This window comes from Nycticebus coucang, chromosome 6 (genome assembly GCF_027406575.1).
Source record: "Nycticebus coucang isolate mNycCou1 chromosome 6, mNycCou1.pri, whole genome shotgun sequence".
Lineage (NCBI taxonomy): Eukaryota > Metazoa > Chordata > Mammalia > Primates > Lorisidae > Nycticebus > Nycticebus coucang.
The window spans coordinates 39,763,657-39,785,350 of NC_069785.1; the positions used below are offsets into that span (position 1 = coordinate 39,763,657).

Here is a 21,694-nt window from a genome sequence, read left to right on the forward strand (position 1 = left end):
CAAACTAGGCCAGGTTCACTTTTCAGCAAAGAAGGAAATGCCAATCAGGATTTGTAAATGTCATGTGCCCAATGAAACCACCTCTCACGTGACTTGGGGACAGAATTCATGATTTTAAAAATATACCTTTTGTCCATGAATACTTTATTAAGTTTTAATTATTTTTACAGGTGGGGTGACTAAGTATTTTTCTTACTCTGTTTTTATCATACCATATATCAATTAAATGCAGAGAATTTACCCACCAGAGCAATTCCTGTGAACCCAAGTTGAAGTTGTGCATGCAGTTAGGGAGGGTGTGAAATAAAAGGGCATGGCACAGACCCATGGTCCGAGCCCTTTACCAATGAAACAAAGGCCAAGTTCAGACTTGAATAATGCTCCTGCATATGTGTTAAGCCACACATATTTACGTGGGTTTTACAGGAAGGATCTTAACAGCTGTTCTAGAACTTGGAGAGGGGGTTTCCTGTTCAGAGCTGCTAGCTGCCCTCTCCATCCCAGGCTTACCTTCTCCTGCCTGTGCCGTCACATTACTCCCTTAACTCTCATGTCCCCAAAGTGTCTCTGTTGCCCTACCTTGCCCTTCCTTAACTAGTTGTTCTTTGACATTTACTTTAATCAACAAATATTTATTGAAAATCTACTCAGTATAAAGATAACTGCATTTATACTTAAAAATGTTTCTCTCCTGAAGATCATCTCTCTGGAAATTGCTAAAGCTAACAGCAAAAGCTGTCATACTGGTATAATATTAACAAGTTATAACTGATCTGATACATAGTCAGAATCAGACTAATTGTGCCTTCTAAGAGTGGTCTTCAACGATTTGCATCCAGGTTTCAAAGTTTTGTGGCACATGTATAGTGCAATGAGATGTTTCTTCAGCAAAAGCATTTCCCATGGTGAAAAATGTGTAGGAATTATATCATGCCCATATGTCCCTTTAAGATGAATATTTCACAGACTCCAGTGGGGTCTATGTTGAACTGTTTAACCCAGTGTTTCCAAACATATTTAGACCTGATTGTTCTCTTGCAAAATACTTAAGCCTACTTTGGGAAGCCTACTTAAGCCACTTTTTAATCCTGTTTGGAGAAAACCTGCTTTAACTGAAAATAATTAATTAAAAAAAAAAGAAAATAATTTTACTCCTGCTGTCAAATCCTTGAAGGAAATATATTTGAAAGGGGTAATAATAGCAATACTTCAAATATATTTTCTATTTGCTTCTGATTGAAGCTGTAACTGGGGTTGTGCCAGGTCTGTCTGCTCGGCTCCACTGGAGCTATATCCTGAGATAAAGTTCCTGTCCTCAGAGAGCTCACGGTACAGGGGAAGAAAAAAGACTTACAAACAGACAACATCCAAATAGCATGGCAAGAGATATTTTAGAGCTGAAAACAGGGAGAGAAAACAAAGTTAGGCGTAAAGTTCACATAAAGAAATCAGCATAAACAAAAACCAAAAGGTAGAAACTATTGGAGCAAGGCAGGGAACTGCCTTAGTAGGTAGTCTCCGAAGCAGAGAGCCTGGAAATGTGACTCTGAAATCAGGTCATGGAGGGGCTTATCCATCACACTAAAGAGCTACTTCTGTGTTGTTGAGACCCAGGACTCCAAATGGAGACCATAAAGAAATCAGCATAATCAGCATGCAACGATCCTTTGAGAATAGGAAGAAAATATGACTTCTGATTATATTTACTTTGTTTTGTGCTTTTAAATTTTCATTTTTTTAAAAGTACCTAATACACTAATGCTTTCTATGTGCATATTACTTACAACTAAATAAAACAAATGCGTATTTTTTATTTCAAATTAATATGAGGGTACAAATGTTTAGGTTACATTGGTTTCAGTTCTAAGGTAAAGTTAAAGTTGTATGTGAGCCCTCCACCCAGGGGCTGTGCTGAACACCCCCACATTGTGCTCATTAGCTGAGATCTCACTGATCACCCTCCCACCACCCCTCTCCCCTCTCCTACCTCTCCCCTCCCCCTTGCCAGACTATATTTGTTTGTTATCTTTTGTGTGAGCATGTTTATGCAAGGTGGCTGTAAAGTTCATGTGCAATTTCAAAGAGTACGCAATTTTAAATTGCACATGAACTTTATGGACACCCTGTATATTGATTTCACATTAGTATTGAGTACACTGGATATTTTTTTTACATTCTTAAGATACTTTACTAAGAGTTTACAATGTGTTTCAGCTCCATCCAGGTAAACACAAAAGATGTAAAGTCTCCATCTTTTCTTACAGCCAAATGGTACACATATACCACAGTTTGTTAATTCATTCGTGGGTTGATGGGCATTTGGGTTGCTTCCACTTCTTGGCAATTGTGAACTGAGCTGCAATAAACAATCTGGTGCAAATGTCCTTGTGGTAAAATGATTTTTTTTTCTTTTAAATCAGAGCTGTGTACAGTAATGCAATCATGGGGTCCAATGTGCTGGTTTTATATATAATTTGAAATGTTTTCATCAAACTGGTTGACATAGCCTTCACAACATTTTCTTAGTTATTGTTTTAAGACATTTATATTCTACACTTAGTAAATTTCACACGTACCCTTGTAAGATGCACCGTAGGTGTGGTGCCACCAACTACTCTCCCTCCACCCATCCTCCCCCTTCCCCTTCCGCTCCCCTTTCTCCTTCTTCTTGGGCTGTAATTGGGTTATAGCTTAAGAAAGCTATAAATTGGTTTCATAGTAAGACTGAGTACATTGGATATTTTTTCTTCCATTCTTGAGATACTTTGCTAAGAAGAATATGTTCCAGCTCCATCCATATAAACATGAAAGAGGTAAAGTCTGTCTTTTTTAAGGCTGCATAATATTCCATGGTGTACATATACCACAATTTATTGATCCATTCATGGGTCAATGGGCACTTGGGCTTCCTCCATGACTTAGCAATTATGAATTGGGCTGCAATTTTGTGATTTTTGTTCTTCTGGGAAGATACCTAATAATGGGATTGTGAGATCAAATGGAAGGTCTAGTTTTAGTTCTTTGAGAATTCTCCACACTTCTTCCATGAAGGTTGTAGTAGTGTGCAATTCCAACAGCAGTATAGAATTTGATCCCTTCTCTCCACATCTACACCAGCATCTGCAGATTTGGTTCTTTGTGATGTGAGCTAATCTCACTGGCACTAGGTGATATCTCAGGGTGGTTTTGATTTGAATTTCTTGGATTAAAGATAATGAGCATTTTAAAAATATAGAATGCACCACGAATTTATGTGTTATCCTTGCAAAGGGGCCATGCTAATCTTCTCTGCATCATTCCAATTTTACTATATGTGCTGCTGAGGTAAGCACCAAATATGTTTTGAAGCCAAGATATTCTCAAACTCGTTTTTATGATGGCAGTGTTATTGGATTGGTAGAAGACCATTTCCTAAGCAATGAGGATCTCATAAAGAGTTTTAAATATGGGAGTTAACTGGTTAGATTTAAATTTTCCATTAATGTAAATTTATTTTAGGGATTCCTTGGAACTTTTCTTCCCTAATATTTGTTGTGAAACATTATTTACTATAAAGGGATCCTATACCTAGCTTATACTATCTGCATGTGCATCCTCACTACCAATGGAGATTTTATTATGTAATTCCTCCATTAAAAATCCTTCACTAGAGCCCCATTGCCTCCAGAAGAAAATTATAAATTCTTTAGAAGAAATTATCATGCTCTCTCTCATCTCTGAGCTTGTGTGCTTGCACAGTTTTTAAGGGATTGAAATGGTTAAATCTTTACTTTTGAAATCCTTCACCCTTGTTCTGTAATTGGCCCTGGCAGTAGGCTGAGCTCCTGCAAGGAGAGAGATGAGTCTAAGCAGTAGTGATCAGACGTTTGGTGCCAGCCCTCATGCTCCCCAGTCCCCACTGTCCTGCAGGCATACTCAGAGATCAGGAGGGCCCCACCGCCTGGGGAGAACAGAGGGCAGGGCAAAGCATATACAGCCTCTGTGAAGATTTGAGTGGGGATATTCATTCCTTCTAAGGATGTTTTCAGACCCTTACTGGGTTTCTGAGCCAGGCTGACTTGCTTGGCTAGCAACAGCAGAAGCAGGCCTTCTTATGCTTTGGAAAAGCAACCATCTGCTCAGGTCTATTTCAGGTGCTACCCTACTTATCAGGACTCTTGTGTCCAGCTTACTGTCACTAGTGCCCTCCCCTGGGATAAAGTCATAAACTTTCTCAAGACCAGTTGCTTGGGCACTCAGGTCCAGCTGTTGGGCTTAAGCTATGGGAACTCTGATTAGGCCAAATAAAAGGGCTAATGTGGTCATGTTAAGGCCTTCGGTATACATCAGTGGACTTTCACAGTTGATGTTTCACAATCCCCCATATTGATTTCTGAATGATTTGCAAAGGTGAGCTTTCATCTACTTTCTATCTATTCTAACTCCAGTGTCTTTTGCAATATGTTGATTATCTGATAATCCATTGTTTTGTTCTTCATTTTATAAGTATCAACAATCTTTCTACAGCCCAACTGCCCAAGTGCTAGACCCAGGACATGGTTTCCTGTCACATCCATCTGTCTTTTCATTCAGCAGTTCTTAAAGTGTAGTCCCCTGAATCAATAGCTTCAGCATCATCTTCCCTGTTCCACCCATACAGGGAAGATGAAAAAGACAAACTCTCCAGCTCCACCTCCCACCTGGAGAATCAGAAACTCTCCAGGGGTGGGCCCAGGAATCACTGTTTGATCACACCCTCCCCATGATCCCAGTGAACACCAGCATTTTTGTTCTAGAGATAATAATCTCTCCAGCCTGCTCTTTTAGCCTCCTAAAAGAACCACTTCACAAGCTTGATTCTTCACTCACAGCGTTTTCCCTGGAAAACATTGGCTATTCCACATGGGGTATTTGCCTTGAGTACTACAGGTGCTTGAAGAAAACATGCAAATAAATTACATTGAAGAGTAAACCTAAAAAAGAAAATGACCAAAATTGAGACCATCTGCCCCTGTGGCCACTCGCATGGGATAAACACACAGGCTGTTGTTAAGAGAGACAGGTTTTTCTCTCACCGTGACACCATGCGTGGTGTCCAAATAGTACATCTGTGTATTCAAACATAGAAGCTCCCAACCACTAAAGATACAAGTGACATAAATTTACATAGTAAGCGATATGTTTTGAAACATATGTTGGGCTTAAAATAATTGATCTCGGTAAAAAATATTAAGATGCTTACGGAAAGGATTCAAGGATGAGAAGACACTAATACCATCTGGCAGTAGCCAACAGAAATGAATCAGCAACACAGATTATTTTTTTTATTTTTTTAAATCCCATAATGGATGCTCCTGAACAACACTGTAATTTCCATGAAAATGCTCTTGAAATCTACTACTGTATTTTAAATACATTAATTCATTATAGTTTTCTCCTATGTCTCCCCCCCCCCTTTTTCCTGGGAGGTAACAAAACCGCGAGTCACATTTTTCAGATAATTTTTCTCTCTTTAAAGTACAGTGTTGGATTGTATATGTTGTTCTAAATTTATTACCATTACCGATCTATTTCATTCTTTTGCACAATATTCTATTTAAATATTGTTTATCTTTCAAATGACATCCACAAAAGTTGCTATTCCCCAAAGTATTTTGAGCCCAAATCATTTCACAGATCAAATGCATTCAGCTCTTGGCTCATTGCTTGAATTTCCTGTTGAGAATTACTACAAGGCTTTGCAGTTTTGCTCTTACAAAACTGTTCAAAGAATAAGAGATGTTAAAGGATTTAATTAATTTTATTTTAACCCTATAAGAGGATTCTAAGGCCTCAGAGAGCAAAAACTAAACACGGGACAAACGTAAATAGAGAATTTAAATGAACGTTAAGACGTGAAAATAGATGAAAATGTTTTATGTTCTTAGAAACCAAGTCATGGTAACCTTGGTGGAGGGGTTCTAGGGCACTAAGTAATGTGCTTTCTTCTTGATCTGGCTGATGCCTGAACAGCTGTACACTTTGTAAAGATCAGCACTTATACATTGTGCATTTATCTGAACTGTAATTTTTCAATAAGACTTCCATACTTCAATTAAAGTAGTGAACGATCCCTTATTAAAAGTTAAAAAAATAGGTACATGTGTACTTAGCCCTATTTTTATATCCAAACTAGCTGCTGCTACATAATGTGCTTCTAAGAATTGCCACAATAGAGATGGCCTCGCTCAGTACCTAGGGTGCCAGCCACATACACCAGAGCTGGCAGGTTCAAACCCAGCCAGGGCCTGCCAAACAACGACAACTACAACCAAAAAATAGCCGGGCATTGTAGCAGGCACCTATAATCCCAGCTGCTCTGGAGTCTGAGGCAAGAGAATCGCTTAAACCCTAAAGTAGGAAGTTGCTGTGAGCTGTGACACCACAGCACTCTACCAAGGGTGACACATAGTGAGACTCTGTCTCAAAAATAAATAAATAAATAATAAAAGAATTTTATTGTATTAACTATTGCACGGTACTCTGCAGCAGGCATCAATCCCATACTTTAATTATATTTATTTGTCATTTATTTAATAAAAAATAAATAAATATTAGGAAATAATTTACTAAAAATAGGCTGAGCAATCATGTATTCCTTCTTCTAGTGAAGGAGGAATACGTTCGCTATCTGCCTGGCTTTATCCTAAGTGCTAAAGGTACAGAGGAGCGTGCCTTGCCCTTGAGCACCGTGGGAGGTCCGCACCCAGACAACACCCAAAATAAAGCATACATCCACGCGACAATGTCAGTGAGGGGCAAGTGCTGGGAAGAAACGTAAAGCCAGGGAAGGGAGTAGAGTGGAGCTGTGGGATCAGGACAATCAGGAAGTCTTTTCAAGAGGAGGTGACATTGGAACAGAGAGCTGAAAGAAATGAGGACCCCGGAGATTGGCAGAAAAGCATCCCCCAGCCCAGGGAGGCCAAGGCAAACAGTGGAAAGCTTGTTCACACTGCTGAAATGTCACGAAGAGCAGAATGGGTAAAGCAAAGTGTGCTAGGTGAGTGAAAGTTCGTGAGTGTCCAAATCAAACAGACGGTGAAGATATCAGGCAAAGTTTGCATGTCATCTCCTATGTTCTGGGAAGCCGCTGCAGAATTTTGACAAGGGGAGCAGTGTGACGTAATTAGAAGACAGAGTTTCAGATCCTGTTCTTAAGACTGCGATGATACATAAGTAAAGTATATCTCTTTGTGTTTATATCAACCCTTGTGATTTAATTGGCTTCTTCTCACTGGACCATTTTTAGTTTGCTTTCTGAAAGAGCAGGGGTTTTCAAGTCCTAAATTCAAATGTCGCCTCTGCCAAATTCTAGATTTTTAACTTCGGGCATGTTTCTTAATCTTATCAAAATGGAAATAAAAGCATTTGGCACATAGTAGCTGCTCAGCAAATGTTAGCGAGAGCCTTTCTGATAGGTGCAAACAACTCCAGAAAGAAGAAAGGAATTTTAAAAATACCCTTTTGTTGATAAATTATGTGCTGCAGAAGGGGAGGGTCTTAGAAATCTTCAGAAAGCTGAAACTAGGCTAATTCAGACAGCTGTTCCCTGAGATGTATAACTAGTTTTGATATTCTCATCCTGATGGTAGAACCACTATATTTTACTCACTGAAGAAACAAAGGCTTCAGAGAAATGAGGGTTTCTATTTTAGCTCTTGAAAAACAAAATCTGTTTGGAAAAGAAGAAGCCTATCCTAAAAAATTGGGAGTAGCCTCGCTGTCCTTCACTAGGAGAATAATTAAATAAAGCATGGGATTGATGCCTGCTGCAGAGTTCCAGGCAGTAGTTACAAGAATAAAGCAGACCCAGGGAACTCACAGAAGCAAGGTGCAGAGCGATATAAACAATGTAAAACTATTTAAGTAGACGTCATTCTATATTCATCTAAAGCGACGTTTTGACAAAAACGTCCATGATATATTGTTGAGTCGTAAAAATAAGTGTCAAAATAGTATGTATAGCAGGAACCCTTACAGGGGATATGTGTTCAAACGTCAAAATAAATAAACATGCAAACACATTTTAGAAAACCATTTGCAAGAATCAAGATAGAAAAGGCCTTTCACTTTTCAACATTTATACTTCTGTACTGTTTAAATACTTTGCCTCTAGGGTAAATTTAAGATAAAAAACAATAAGTGTTCAGAATTTTAAGTCTATGCTCAGAAAAAATGAGGTCTATATAACTGGAGTTAATAATAAAAATAATAACAAAATTGCAGTGGTCATTAAACACATAGGATATGCCGGGGAGCATGCTAATTCTTTTACACACATAATCCCATTTATTCCTCACAATGACATTCTGAGGAATGGGTAATAGTCTATAGACATGGAGACTAAGAGTTAGGACTCTAAATTACTGGCCTGGACTCACACAGCAGAGCCTGAATTCTATCTAGGTCCAGCTGTTTATAAAAAACATTCCTTAACCATGAGCTAATTGCATCCCAATATAGTAGGAAAAAAAACTAACTTTATAGGACAGTTATGACCGTAAATTTTGTGCCATATCCAGCCTACTGGCAAGGCTGCATTTGTTGGTGACAATGATTGGTTCATTTATGGTACCAGTATAAACTGTGACCTGAAACTCTGTCACCAGAATTACTATTATCTCAAACTGCAGCCCTCCAGAGGGTAAGGACTGTACATCACAGAAGTAGATGTAAATATACCAGATGGTGATTCTAATGTCAGTGAAATACAGTCTCCCTGTTAAAAGTTGCTAATGACAAATGTTATTGATACTATTTAGTTGATGCTATAATTCAACTATTTTCCCAAACTAAGTGAAGTCTTTGTTTTAACTTTCCTACTCACTTGTCATTTACAACTTGCCATTGTGTCTTTCTGTTCTATGACAGGTCTTTAGAGTATTTTACTGAATTTGTGCAAAGAAAATACCTTTAGTGCACTTAGCAATTCAGTTAATCTTTACAAACAAAATGGTGGCCAGAGACACTTTTCGAATAGGTACATATTCTGTATTTTTAAGAGGGTGCCATGAAATGTGGTTAGTGAATGGAGAGAGAAAAATGCCTCAGATGAAAAGCAAAGTTAACACTGATATCTGAAAACTGCTTCCTCACCACGTTGCTTGACAAGTGATGTGGATAATTTTATCCCCTACTGAGATTTACAATTTGTAGAACTAGTACTTACATTGATTTCATCAGAAGCAAGTGAAAAAGACTAGACATTACCTAAATATCATGCGTAAGGTGGAAATAATCCACATGGCAAATGGGGCCCATTTTTTGTCAGATGTTTCCACGTTAGAGATTCTCTCTGCAGTAGCTCGATGGGTGCATGGGATCCTCTCCACAAATAGGAATCTCATTTTCTCTTATTGGTATGAACTTTTTCCATTATAATCCCAAACACCGGTTAAGTCATAATTAAGTGGATGGGAGGAAGGCAGAGTGGACAGGAGGATATCAGACATTGTGCTGAGGATGAAATCCATTTAGTAAATGTGTGTCTGTGTTCCAAAGAAGAAATGAATTAGCCCTAAATCTTATGCCTGAAAAACAGATTTCATACAATTTAACATCCCTATATTTCCGTGTATACTCCATAAAAATTATTTAGGAGGTTCATGGAAACAATGACCTCCAGTTGACCTTCATGGTTTCATTCTTGTTATCACCTGGCCATCCCGGCCACCACCTTTAGCTGCAGCTCAGGACAGGTGCCACATAGCACAGAATATTCAATGCCTCATTCTGCCACTTAGCAACAGCCCCTAACCTGACTGTCATATAATCCAGTCACCTAATATGGTTTCTTTCTCCTAACTAATATATACAAAAAGCTTCTGCATTCACTTTTTTATTGTTAAAAGAAATATCTTGAGAATATCTTTATAGGTGTGAGTACACGTATGTGGATGTGCATGAGTGTGTGTGTGTATGCACAGTCAGGAAAGATAATACCAGCCATATTAATTAGTTATTTTTCTGACTGTCACCAACTGTATCCTCTCATTTATATTTTTGAATCATTCCTATATTTGTCTTTATTCTCCATGTTTTAAGGTATTGAGCCAGATAGATGTTACCACATCCTCAATGGATTCATATCAATCTTTCTCTTAGATTCTGTCTAAGAGACTCAAGATCCTGTCTTAGGACATACACCAGGCTCTTCTTAAACCAGAAGAGCTATATAAAAGAAATAAGAGGTCCCTGGTCATCTAACGAAGTGGTTTTCAACCTTCCAGGAATAAAACTGCAAGTGTTTTAAGATCCACAACCTGGAACTATGCTGACAATAGCCATGTGCAGAGATTGACCACTTGCAGGCGGCTGAAGCAACTGAGGGACTGAATTGTTAATTTTACTTAACATTAAATTTAAATGGTTCCATGCAGCCAGTGGTGATCATAAAGAACAAGGCAGATGTGGGTCGTTCTCATCATTCCAAAATGTGACACCTTGAAAATTTCAATCCAGCAAGTCCAGCATGTGCCCTAGAATCTATATTTTCAGAAACGCCTTGAGTATGAATGAAGTAGAGCCAGATTTGGGAACCACAGAAATATGTGAGGGAGATGCATGAACAGAATTTGGAGGAAATTGGAAAGGCAGTTGAAAAGTAGGTATCAGAATCATATTCGTGCAGAGGGTACCACAGCCTAATCCAGATGGAAGGGATAGTTTCTCAAAATAGTCTAAGCCGGGAGGTGGGGGATGTAGCAACATTAAAAGGAGCCAACATTAGAAGCAGGCAAATCAAAAGTACAAAGTGATTATAAAAAGATCAAGAACCAGGATCCCGGAATGTGAGTTGTTCTGAAGCAGAGGAGAATCGGGCACAAAGACTAGCTAAATCATGTGATTCAGTGCTAGGCCTGGAAGGGATGGAGCGCCCATGTTTTTTGATGCTTTGTTGCCAAGACAGGAGCAGCAACTTGAGGGGCCCTCACAAGACAGGCCATGGGAGAAGAGGAAAGAGGGGAATTTAAGCAAAATGGAAAGCAGTACATATCTATTACAGAGAAGACTTCCACCAAAGTTCTGATGTACCACTTAATAGTATCACAGCCAATTGCTTATCCACCTCAATCCTACAATTTAGCCAAGGAGATTCTTTTGTTATATATTACAACAACTCATCATAGACCTATAATCTCTATTCTAGATTATTCTATAGTATATTGCTTTATTAGATTGATCTTTAATATAAAAATCTGTCAGCCCAACAACAAGAACATGTAGTGATAGCAAGTTGTTGTTTTCCACACTCACTACATATCACAACTAGACTGTAAAGAGCCATAGTATCCTTTACCTACTTGGGCACTTCCCTGATTTCTTTTTCCTTACATTTCTTTTTCTCCACATATATAAATGTGATAGATACATGCGATTAGAGACATAAAAACTGGTGGTTGCCAAGTTGCCAAGGTTCACGGTTTCTAATAAAGATAGTTCTTTTTTTAATCAGTGTCCAAATATTATTAATTATCTACACTAGCGTGAGGTATGAATGACTTTACAATATGTTTCTATTAATAAATACACATGCAAAACAACAGAAGTGGTCACTCTGCCTTTTGAGCACGTAAGAAAATTGCCCATCTAGCCTGGTTTGTAGCATGTGGTGGACGGTCAAAAGCATTTGATAGATGAATCAGTGAGTGAATGAATTCACCGTTTGGAGTGTTTATTCGTGGTTATCAACCAGGAGCTATAACCTAGAATCACTGGGGAGTTTATTTTTGTCATTGGTTTGGTTGTTTAAAATACTCATGCTCAGGGCGGTGCCTGTGGCTCAGTCAGTAAGGCGCCGGCCCCATATACCGAGGGTGGCGGGTTCAAACCCGGCCCCGGCCAAACTGCAACCAAAAAATAGTCGGGCGTTGTGGCGGGAGCCTGTAGTCCCAGCTACTCGGGAGGCTGAGGCAAGAGAATTGCTTAAGCCCAGAAGTTGGAGGTTGCTGTGAGCCGTGTGAGGCCACGGCACTCTACCGAGGGCCATAAAGTGAGACTCTGTCTCTACAAAAAAATAAATAAAAAATAAAATACTCATGCTCAAATCGTCCTGAGATTTTTAAACATCTTGAAGAGTGGAGGAAGATGAGAAATCAGTTAGGATTAATAAGGGAACAATAAGTGTATTTTGAAAAATCTTCCTGGGTCATTCTGGTATGTCCTGTTTTCCCCACTCTTTATCCCTGCTGGGAAACACAGTTGTACACAGTAACTAAACTGATGTGTACTAGCAATAGCAACCACAGTAATAATATTGCTCATAAAATTTGATCTGACTTATAATAATGCCTCGCATTTGCAAGTTTGTCAAAAGACTTTCACTTATGATCTCTTACTGGACACTCACCAAATTTCAGTGAAAAAATTAACACCATGGGTCCACAAAATTGATAATACAGGGTGGCCATAAAGTTCATGGCAATTTAAGGCCAGGTGGGGTGCTTATGCCTATAATCCCAGGACTCTGGGAGGCCAATGCAGGTGGATTGCCTGATCTCAGGAGTTCAAGATTAGCCTGAGAAAGAGTGAGACTCCATTTCTACAAATAGCCAGGGATTGTGGCAGATGCCTGTAGTCCCAGCTACATGGGAGGTTAAGACAGGAGGATCCCTTGAGCCCAAGAGTTTAAGGTTGCTGTGACTCTGATGCCAGGGCACCTTACAGAGGGTGACAAAGTGAGACTCTGTCTTAAAAAAAAAAAAAAAAAGTGGCAATTTAAATAGTTAATTGCACATAAACTTTTGACCACCCTGCATTTAGTGTATCCATGGGCACTTGAATTCTAATGCAAGAAAATGGAAAATTAGGTTATCAAATGAACATATCCAAAGAAAAAACTAAAAGAAGTACATCAAATATTACAATAATGGTATTTTTGCTACTTCTGTCATTACTAACACTCTGTGCTGGTTAGCACTGCTGACTTCTTCCTTCCAGTGAAAACAAGCTTGAATTAGATACTGAGAAATAAATTGTAGTCTTTATTCTTCCACTTACTATATAGAAGTATAGAGCTAATACAATTCATCTCTTTGTGTCAAGGCAATAAGAAAGATTTTTCCATCAAAAAACTAAGACACATACTTCAGTCAAGCTCTCTGAGCCTCAATTTCCTGCTCTATAAAGTGGGAGTAATTATATGCCAATCTAGCCATTTTCAAAAGTTATTGGAATTTTCAAATAAAGTGAAGACATAGAATGGATGCATCTTTTTCCTGTTTGAATTCAACTATTACATGCTCAAAGTGGAGAGACAAACAGTACAATTTAAATAGTGCTGTTGTTTTCACTTACACCATCTCAGGATGGCTAAGAAGTAGGATACAGGAATCTGAAGGTCAGCTGGAAAGAGGGGAAACCGACTACTTGACCTTTTCAAAGAAACTATACTGGTCTCTAATGTGGTGTTTCCAAGGGGATTTTTATGAATGAATTTGACTCTTTTGATTTTTGCCTCACTCACTGATTTTGTTACTAACCACTATATGTGATAAAAATTTGATGTTAATGGTGGATTTTTCTGTTAATTATCCTAACATTTCATTACTGTAGTTGTTCTTAATCTATTTTTCAATAATGGACCTTTGAGACTTCCCTCACATGTAGACAAAGGCAAATGTGCATTTGCACAGAGTTTGTCGCCACTGCCAAGAGCTCTGAGTCTACTGAAACCTATGTTAATGATCCTCTAATTTAAAGGAAGCTGCCCTGAGTTATGTCAAGACTCCATCGATGATACATTTGGAGTTGTTAATGATAATTCCAAGTATAACAACAAAAGATTGCCTAATGATTCTTCTCGGTCAAGGCATCTCTTGTTGTCTCCTATGTAAAGCTCCAGTGTCACCAGTGATCTTTTCCAAAGAGGCACACACATTGATCTCTGGTGCTTGTGCATTACCGGGTGGGTGACAGCACAGCTTTGTTTCATTTTCCCCGCTGATGTCAAAGCATAAACTACATTTGAATTCTGACACATTTATCCATTCAGGAGACAGCATGAGAAAACAGTTTACAATCACCTAGCCATCTATCACCTTGGACTCCAGGACAAAATGAGGTTGCTGTCTCATTTATAAGCCAGGGCCATCCCAGGTGGATGGGGGGAAAAAATGGAAAATCCAAGCTATTCAACAGTGAAATCTGATCCTCAGCATTGCCTCAGGCTAGGCCAGCAGCCTTTCTGCAAAGGGCCAAAGAAGTCCAAGTGATGTAAAAAAGGTTCCCTAAGTCCAGTATGATAGCAGAGGCCCAGACAACCCACATCTGTTTGAATGTCCTGAGAACTGATACCATTCAACCTATATATCGCTCAAAAATGCAGATATATAACTATGTCCTTTTGATGTGAAAACTAAAAAATGTATCCATGCTTCTCACACTCTTCACTTTTTAAAATCCCCAGTAATTTTTCCAACATCCGTTCTCTGCTACCACAAAACAGAACAGCTAATAGAATCCCATGTCATCTTTATTACAACCCCCCTCCCCCCCCTTTTTTTTTTTTTTTTTTTTTGGTAATTTCATCAACAATAGTGAACTCTCTGCAAGGGTCTGAGAAAACCAGCACAGAGAATGCACAGAGGGACACGCATCCCCTGGGAAGGTACCTAAGGTGAACAGATTTCACAGTCCAGCATTTATAAAGGAATGGAAGGCCCCACTTAGAAGCTCATTTAGGGATGCACTGAGGTCAGTCTACTCAGTCTGACTCAGTCATCTACTCCAAGTGGACACCTGAAAACTATTACTTGATTTTTCAATGCCTGAAGCTCTTTGCCATCCTGCTACTACCCATTATAGGAAAGGAGAATCTACAGTTAGTTTAACAAGTTCTTTTTGTTAGAAAAATGGATAGTTTGTTAATTTTAAAATCTGCCCAAAGCTAAAATATAGATGATTCTTGAACCTACGTGCTGGAATCTTTGGATGAAATCACAATTAATTTTCTCCCCTGAAATACACAGTAGGCAGAAGCTGCTTTTTAATCATCACTCTTTCTCTATTTTATATGAATACCAATGGATTGTGCAATACTGTTTTAAAAAACATTTAGAAGGAAAACTCATCACCAGTTGCACATTATTTTTTTATAAATGTCATTTTACATTTATACCAGCAACTGCAGCAATCTATGCAAACCAGATTTGAATGGTTAGCAAAGCAGAGTATTTACAAACACCTTGGATACTTTAGCATTCACACTCTTTCTTCCTGCCACAGTGAATTTGAATTGGATACCACAGCTGCTGTCAGATCCAAACATGAGTGCATCCTTCAGCTGCCACCCCCTACCAAGAACGCCAGGCAAAATCCGCTCATCTTTCATCCACATCACCTACCCTGTACTTCACAATTAGTATTTTCAGTGGAAAAGGAAAAGGAAAGGATACCAGAAGTACAGCTTCTTCCCCATTGCTGATGGGACACAGGAGCTGTCAGAAGCACAAACTGAACAAAATTCATCCCTAACACGCTAGCACTTCTCCCCACCACCGCCACCAACTACCACCACCACCCACATTTCTACAATTAGGACAATAACTCATAAGCCTTTGTTGAAACATTCCCTCATCAGGTCTAGAGCCAACGCCCTCCTCCCCAGACCCGCCACAAAGGTCATGGCACCACATCGCAGCACTGTGGATATTCTGTAAGAGCTTTTCAATAAAACAACAGCCTCTGTTGGGTTTTGCTTTCTGCCCGGATATCCTAAAATTATCTGTCCTTACTAGTGAGAGATTAGACCTTTCCATTATTCATCTGTGTACCTCCCGTACCTGTTTGAATCTAAAGCTGAGTGTGTTCAGGGAGATTTTAATAACTACCTTTTCGGAACAACTCATTATTACAGGTATTTTAATAACTCTTGTTGCCCACTTTTCTACCAGTAACAGGTTGTAATAGAGAGGCATGCACCCAAGTAGGATTTACAGAAACCTAATGTTCATTCAAACAGATCTCTCATGGCTAAATAGGTAATACTGAAACACAAATATTTTTGTGTTTGGAGTAGATTCTCCAGAAAGACACTGGCAATGTGAGTAATGAGTGACAGTTTCTTAAAGGTTAATATCTTCTTTAATCTATTTCTATAACAGAAAAATGAAAAATACTGTAGCAAGCATTGGGTATGCTTTGGGGATTACAGAAACAATTTCAATCATTATAGGTTAGACCGTAGGGAAAACAAAAGAATTGTGCACATGTATTTTATTTCATGAAATACGAAAGTGCCTTAAGTACATATTTTTTTCTTATTATGGAGGTGCCTTAGATGCATGTGCATGTGTGTATGTATGTGTAAAAAAGGAAGAGAAAGAAAACTGCCCTTAATTCTGGACCAGGGGTTGTGATTGTCACGTCAGGTAATGAAACCATTAAATGCATGGTATTAAGAAGAGACAAGATGCAATTAGCCAAGAAATTACTCTGATCTCAGTGACATTTTCAAAAAATCATAATACAATATACATCGGAAGACATGATTGACAGCCTAATCCAGTTTTGATGGAACATAGTCCACAGACTGTGAGTAAAGCAGTACATGTCCAGATAAAGCTCACAGCTGTGAAGCTCTGATATGTCCTTACAGTCTTGTCACCCAGGAAATTCCTCAGGTTTAAAAGATGATGAAAGTATCGACCATTAATGACAGGATCATCTCCTGCCCTGAAATAAAATGTACTAATCCCTTTTGCTAGGTCTATGAATTCCTAATATAAATTATATAAACTCTAGTAATTCATCTCTGTTAGCACAGTTGTGTTTGGAAATTGTACAGCAGTCTTTGCCCTATTTGAAATGCTAGATGAGAGCAAGACATGTTCGTTTAAGCTGCAGCATAAAGTAATTTAACAGAGGGGACGGAAGAACTTCTGGGTAATGAGAACTACAGATGTAAAAAAAAAAAAAGGGAAGTTGCAAAGAAGCTAGAAATACCAAAGTGTAATTTTTAATTAAGCATAGGTTCCTTAACTTTGCACAGTGAAATGAATGACAAACAATAGTTTGTGATTAACAAATAATTATATGGAATTCACAATTATTAATCAGAGACTTTATAAATTCCAAATAAACAGTACTAATGAACAGCTAAGGCAAGATGAGTTTCAACCGTTTTGTAATTATGTTATTAGGTTAATGAAGTAGTCCAGAGTAAACCCACCCGTATATACTGCATTAGACAAGGACAATGCATATTATGAGATATCTACCTACAAATGCACAGAAAAAGAGTAAGGAAGAATGTTTGATCTTTCAAAATCTACAATTACTCGATGGTGAAAAAGCACCTTAAGGATAATGATGGCATTATCAATGTATTTATCGTCTCTAGATAATTTACTTCATTTATGTTCCCTGTTTATTTTTTATTTTAAAATTTGAATATTTAAGTATTACTTTAATAATTGATATCTGTCAGAGTTATACTTGATAATACTGAAGTTATTATTCAAGGAAAAGTATAGAAAGACTATACTTTGCTCTATTAAATGTATCTTTCTTTTGGCCCACTTTTTTTTTTATTAAATCATAGCTGTGTACATTAATACAATCATAGGGGTACAATGTGTTGGTTTTATATACAATTTGAAATATTTTCATCAAACTGGTTAACATAGCCTTCTTGGCATTTTCTTAGTTATGGCGTTAAAACATTTATTATATTCTATATTTAGTAAGTTTCACATGTACCCTTGTAAGGTGCAGCATAGGTGTGGTCCCACTGATTCCCCTCCCTCCACCCATCCTTACCCCTCCCCTCCCTTTCCCCTTCCCCCATATTCTTGGAGTGAAATACATACTTAAGGACATGACTATGTAATAATGTTTCATTTTTAAGTAAATACACTAGATCTTATCCATGGCAAGGATAATTAAATGAACAAGATTCTTCCATTACTCAAAATTGATAACTGTTCTTTGTAAATGCCTTCAGAACAATTGGAAAATCAGGTAAATCCTATAATGATACTTTACTTTTAATAGCAGCCAATAATTTCACTCTATTTATCTGCCATATCAGTTGGGCAAGTGACTTTGTTCTGATCCCCAAAACCAAAGCTATCTTTAGTTGGTAAAATTTTAAAAGAACTTGGACGGCACTATTATTCATAACAGCCAAAAAGTAGACACAATCCAAATGCCCATCTCCTAGTAAATGGATAAACACAACCCATCCATGCAGGCCGTGACGCATCACCCGGCAATGAAAAGAGCCAGCTGATCCATGTGCAATGTGGATGAACCTCAAAATGTTATTCTGAACGAAAAAGACAAGACACAAAAGAACACATATTACAACCTTCTACTTATGTGACAGCTCCAGAAAAGGGAACTCTAGAGTAGCAGAAAGCAAATTAGAGGTTTCCTCTAATTAGGATTAGAGGTGAGAACAGCGCTTAATTCCAAACTGCGTATGTGGTTCCCTTTTTAGGTCATGAAAATGCTTTAACATTGGACTATGGTAATGGTTGCACAAGTCTTTAAATTTACTAACAATAATTGTATTGTTCATTTTAAATAACTGAATTTTTTTTAAAAAAAGAGGAGGAAATAGATTTGCTGAGAAGTTAGCAAGCTCTGGCCATAACCAAATCCATGTTCGCACTTGTAGACACTGTGATGTAAAAATGTGCATATTATCGGGGAAGAGGCATCAGGTGGAAAAGCAGATAGGATCATAGAGTTGCTTAAAGTTTTGTGACTTTGTAAAAAAATAAAATGGCCAAACCACATTTTTACACTAAAAAAATTAATTAGATAATTAATTAATTTTTATGATACGTAAATCAATAAAGTTGTTTTAAAGGGAGAAAGAGAGATTAAATAAGATTTAAAAAAAAAACACATGAGGATTTGGAACAGAATATAAGAGCAGATTATAAAGAAAGCCTTTCAAGAATTCTACATCCCTTAGGCCTCCTAAGGTGATTGCAAATAAGAATGATATTAATTTGAAATAATAGTCAATACTTTTTGGTCAGCCTTCAAAACTCTTGCCATACAGAAAACCAATTCTTTTACCAATGTCTACTATTGCCTTGAAATCAGGTCTCAACCCAAGTGAAGAAACTGAACAATTTTCAGATAAACAGCCATGAGATAACTTATTTGGGAAGGAAAACAAAGACATTCAGTTTTCACCAATAACCTATCCATCCTGCCACAAAACAACATCAGAAATCATTTTCACACATACATATCTCCTCCACCCATGAAAATTTACTTCAAAACTCACCCCAAACTTTAGAGTAACAGTATTTTCTATCATGCGAGTCCTACAGGAAAAACAATGAGGGAGAACCAACTCTTAGCTCTGCCCAGAGAATTATAGTCAAAACCATTGTCATGATCAAAAGCTAATGATGTAAATAGATTCCACTACTTGCCTGGATTAAAAATACCCAACAGGTATGAGGCATGATGAGTTACATGTGACTCAAGTCCCTCAAACTCTAGCAGGTTTCAGCAAACATGAAACTTGAGCCAACCTCATCTTTTGGGATAAAGGGGAAGGGGAAATGACCTATTTGATGTTATAGTTACTTTCAAATACGTGCACAACAATGTCAGGCCATAAAGTAGAAGTAAATCAACTTTAAAAGTCACATGTGGGGGTGGGGGGGGCGAGATAATGGATTGTGCCACTTATGACTCAGTTTTACAAAATACTGCAATTCCACTGCTCTAAATGGCTTTAAATGTATTCAAGATGGGTGGAACCGTGGGTGTTAACACGCTCACAACTTGTTAATGTTCAGAAGGTGCTTGTTCTGGGATCATTATTTGCATTTGAATGTTTAATATATTGGATTTTAAACCCCTTGGCATTTTCTTTATATTACAAGCTCCAGCATCTTTTCAAATTACCCCCAAATCATGTGCTGTTTGCCATTCTTGTGGCAACTTTTGTTATAGTTTGAAATATCAACTTTTATTACTCTGGGGTTTTTTTTCCTAGAAAAGTACTTTTAAGGCAAAAGCAAACATTAAACATTTTCAAGTTGTTAAGCAGTTTAAACAGAAAAGAGAAGAAAAAAATATATTATTGACAGTAAAAAAAAAAAAAGTACAAATAACATTTAAAACTGAAGTTGCTGTGAAACTCCTAGTAACCAACCCTCACAATTTTCTACCCCACTTATTTATTCGTGAACATTGATCATATAGTAAATAGCAACCCTGAAATGTACAAAAAATCTTTTCTTTTTCCTTCATTTTGGAATAAATTTCTAGACACCTTGACAAGGAAAAAAAGTATATATAATTTTCCAAAATTTTCATCTATGGCATTTTTTTCACTTTGGAAAATCTCAATTTGACTTTATGTATAACTAAGTATGGTTGTTTCTTTATTTAAAGTAACTAAAGATCATTGACCTGAATTGTTTCTGATTGCTTTATATAATTCACACTTTGATCCATTAGAGCATAAATCATTGGAATTTAGGGGGTTTTTTTCTTAAAATTTAATCTTTAGGGTATTTTGTGTTATTTAGAGAAATATAAAGTAACTTAAAAAGATGACTCCAATTTTAAATGGGTCAAAAAGTTAACAAATATGCTTAAAGTTGTGTATTAAAATGCATAAAGACAGCACTAGCATTTGAGAATTTTTTACAGGGTTTTACCGATTTGTCATTTATATTCCATTTCTGGGCAATCAACTATAATTTCAGCATTGTGTTCTAAAGCAGAAAACTATCTACCTCAGTGAAAAGCAACCTCATCCCTGGCCACTTGGATTGCCATTTCAGTCTATATACTGGGAGTTAAAGAGACAGGAAGAATAAACTGTTGCAGGGCCATTAACATTTCTAACTTTAAAAATGAGTGCGTTTCTGGTGTGCACTGATTATGAAATGCCGTCTGTTAAAAATGCAGCACTCTAAGCAAAAACATTGCACGATTGCTCTGCACTGTCATTAGACTTTAACGATTAACCTGACATTTCTCTTTTCATGTAAAAATTCTTTTGCAAAAGATATTTTCACAAGCAAAGACCAACTCCTATATCTCCCTGTGTTACTGTTACACCAGGAGAAGCAGAGAAAAATGTATAAGACACAGGAAAATCTTTTGCAATAAATTTTAATTTCTAGAATAATGGGGGCAAAATTCTTACCCAGAGGATTATTAACTCTTTTCTGTACACATCAGAACCAAAGGCATGTGAAATAGTCCTACAGATGACAAGCAGACAAGTACATCATTGGAGCTTCATTCCAAAGGGTTATATTACACAAATGCCATTCCTAGGGCCTAGTTTAATATTTAAGGAAAAATATTCAATATATAACTAAATCATTATTTTGGAAGGAGGAATGGAAAGAACAATGGAGAGAAAGAGGGAGGGGGGAAGCAAGTCCCCACATACCTCGTACTTTAACCACTATTTAGATGACCAAAAGTATATTATACCTACTTTTAGAAATTATTTGTGTAGGGACAAATTTTCCCAGCTTAGTGCTTTAAAAAAAAACTTGCATCAACTCTAAAAGGATCATACAATTAATAAAAGTGAAAAGAAGGGAAAATTAATTTAAATGCTACTTATCATGTAATTAAGGGAGAGCAACAATGGAAAGCTCACGTAAATAGAATTGCTTCGGAATTTTCTGAGCTACACAATTTTTGTTTTCCACTTACAGCAAATGTTAAATTTTTT

The 21,694-nt window shown here is 37.5% G+C and overlaps 1 non-coding gene across 1 annotated transcript; it reads right to left on the minus strand.

Annotated features, from left to right (window-relative positions):
- Positions 1 to 3,225: 3,225 nt before the first annotated feature.
- LOC128589381 (U6 spliceosomal RNA) lies at positions 3,226 to 3,332 on the minus strand. Its single transcript, XR_008380973.1, has one exon. It is a non-coding gene; the product is annotated as a U6 spliceosomal RNA (small nuclear RNA).
- Between the last annotated feature and the right edge of the window lie 18,362 nt (positions 3,333 to 21,694).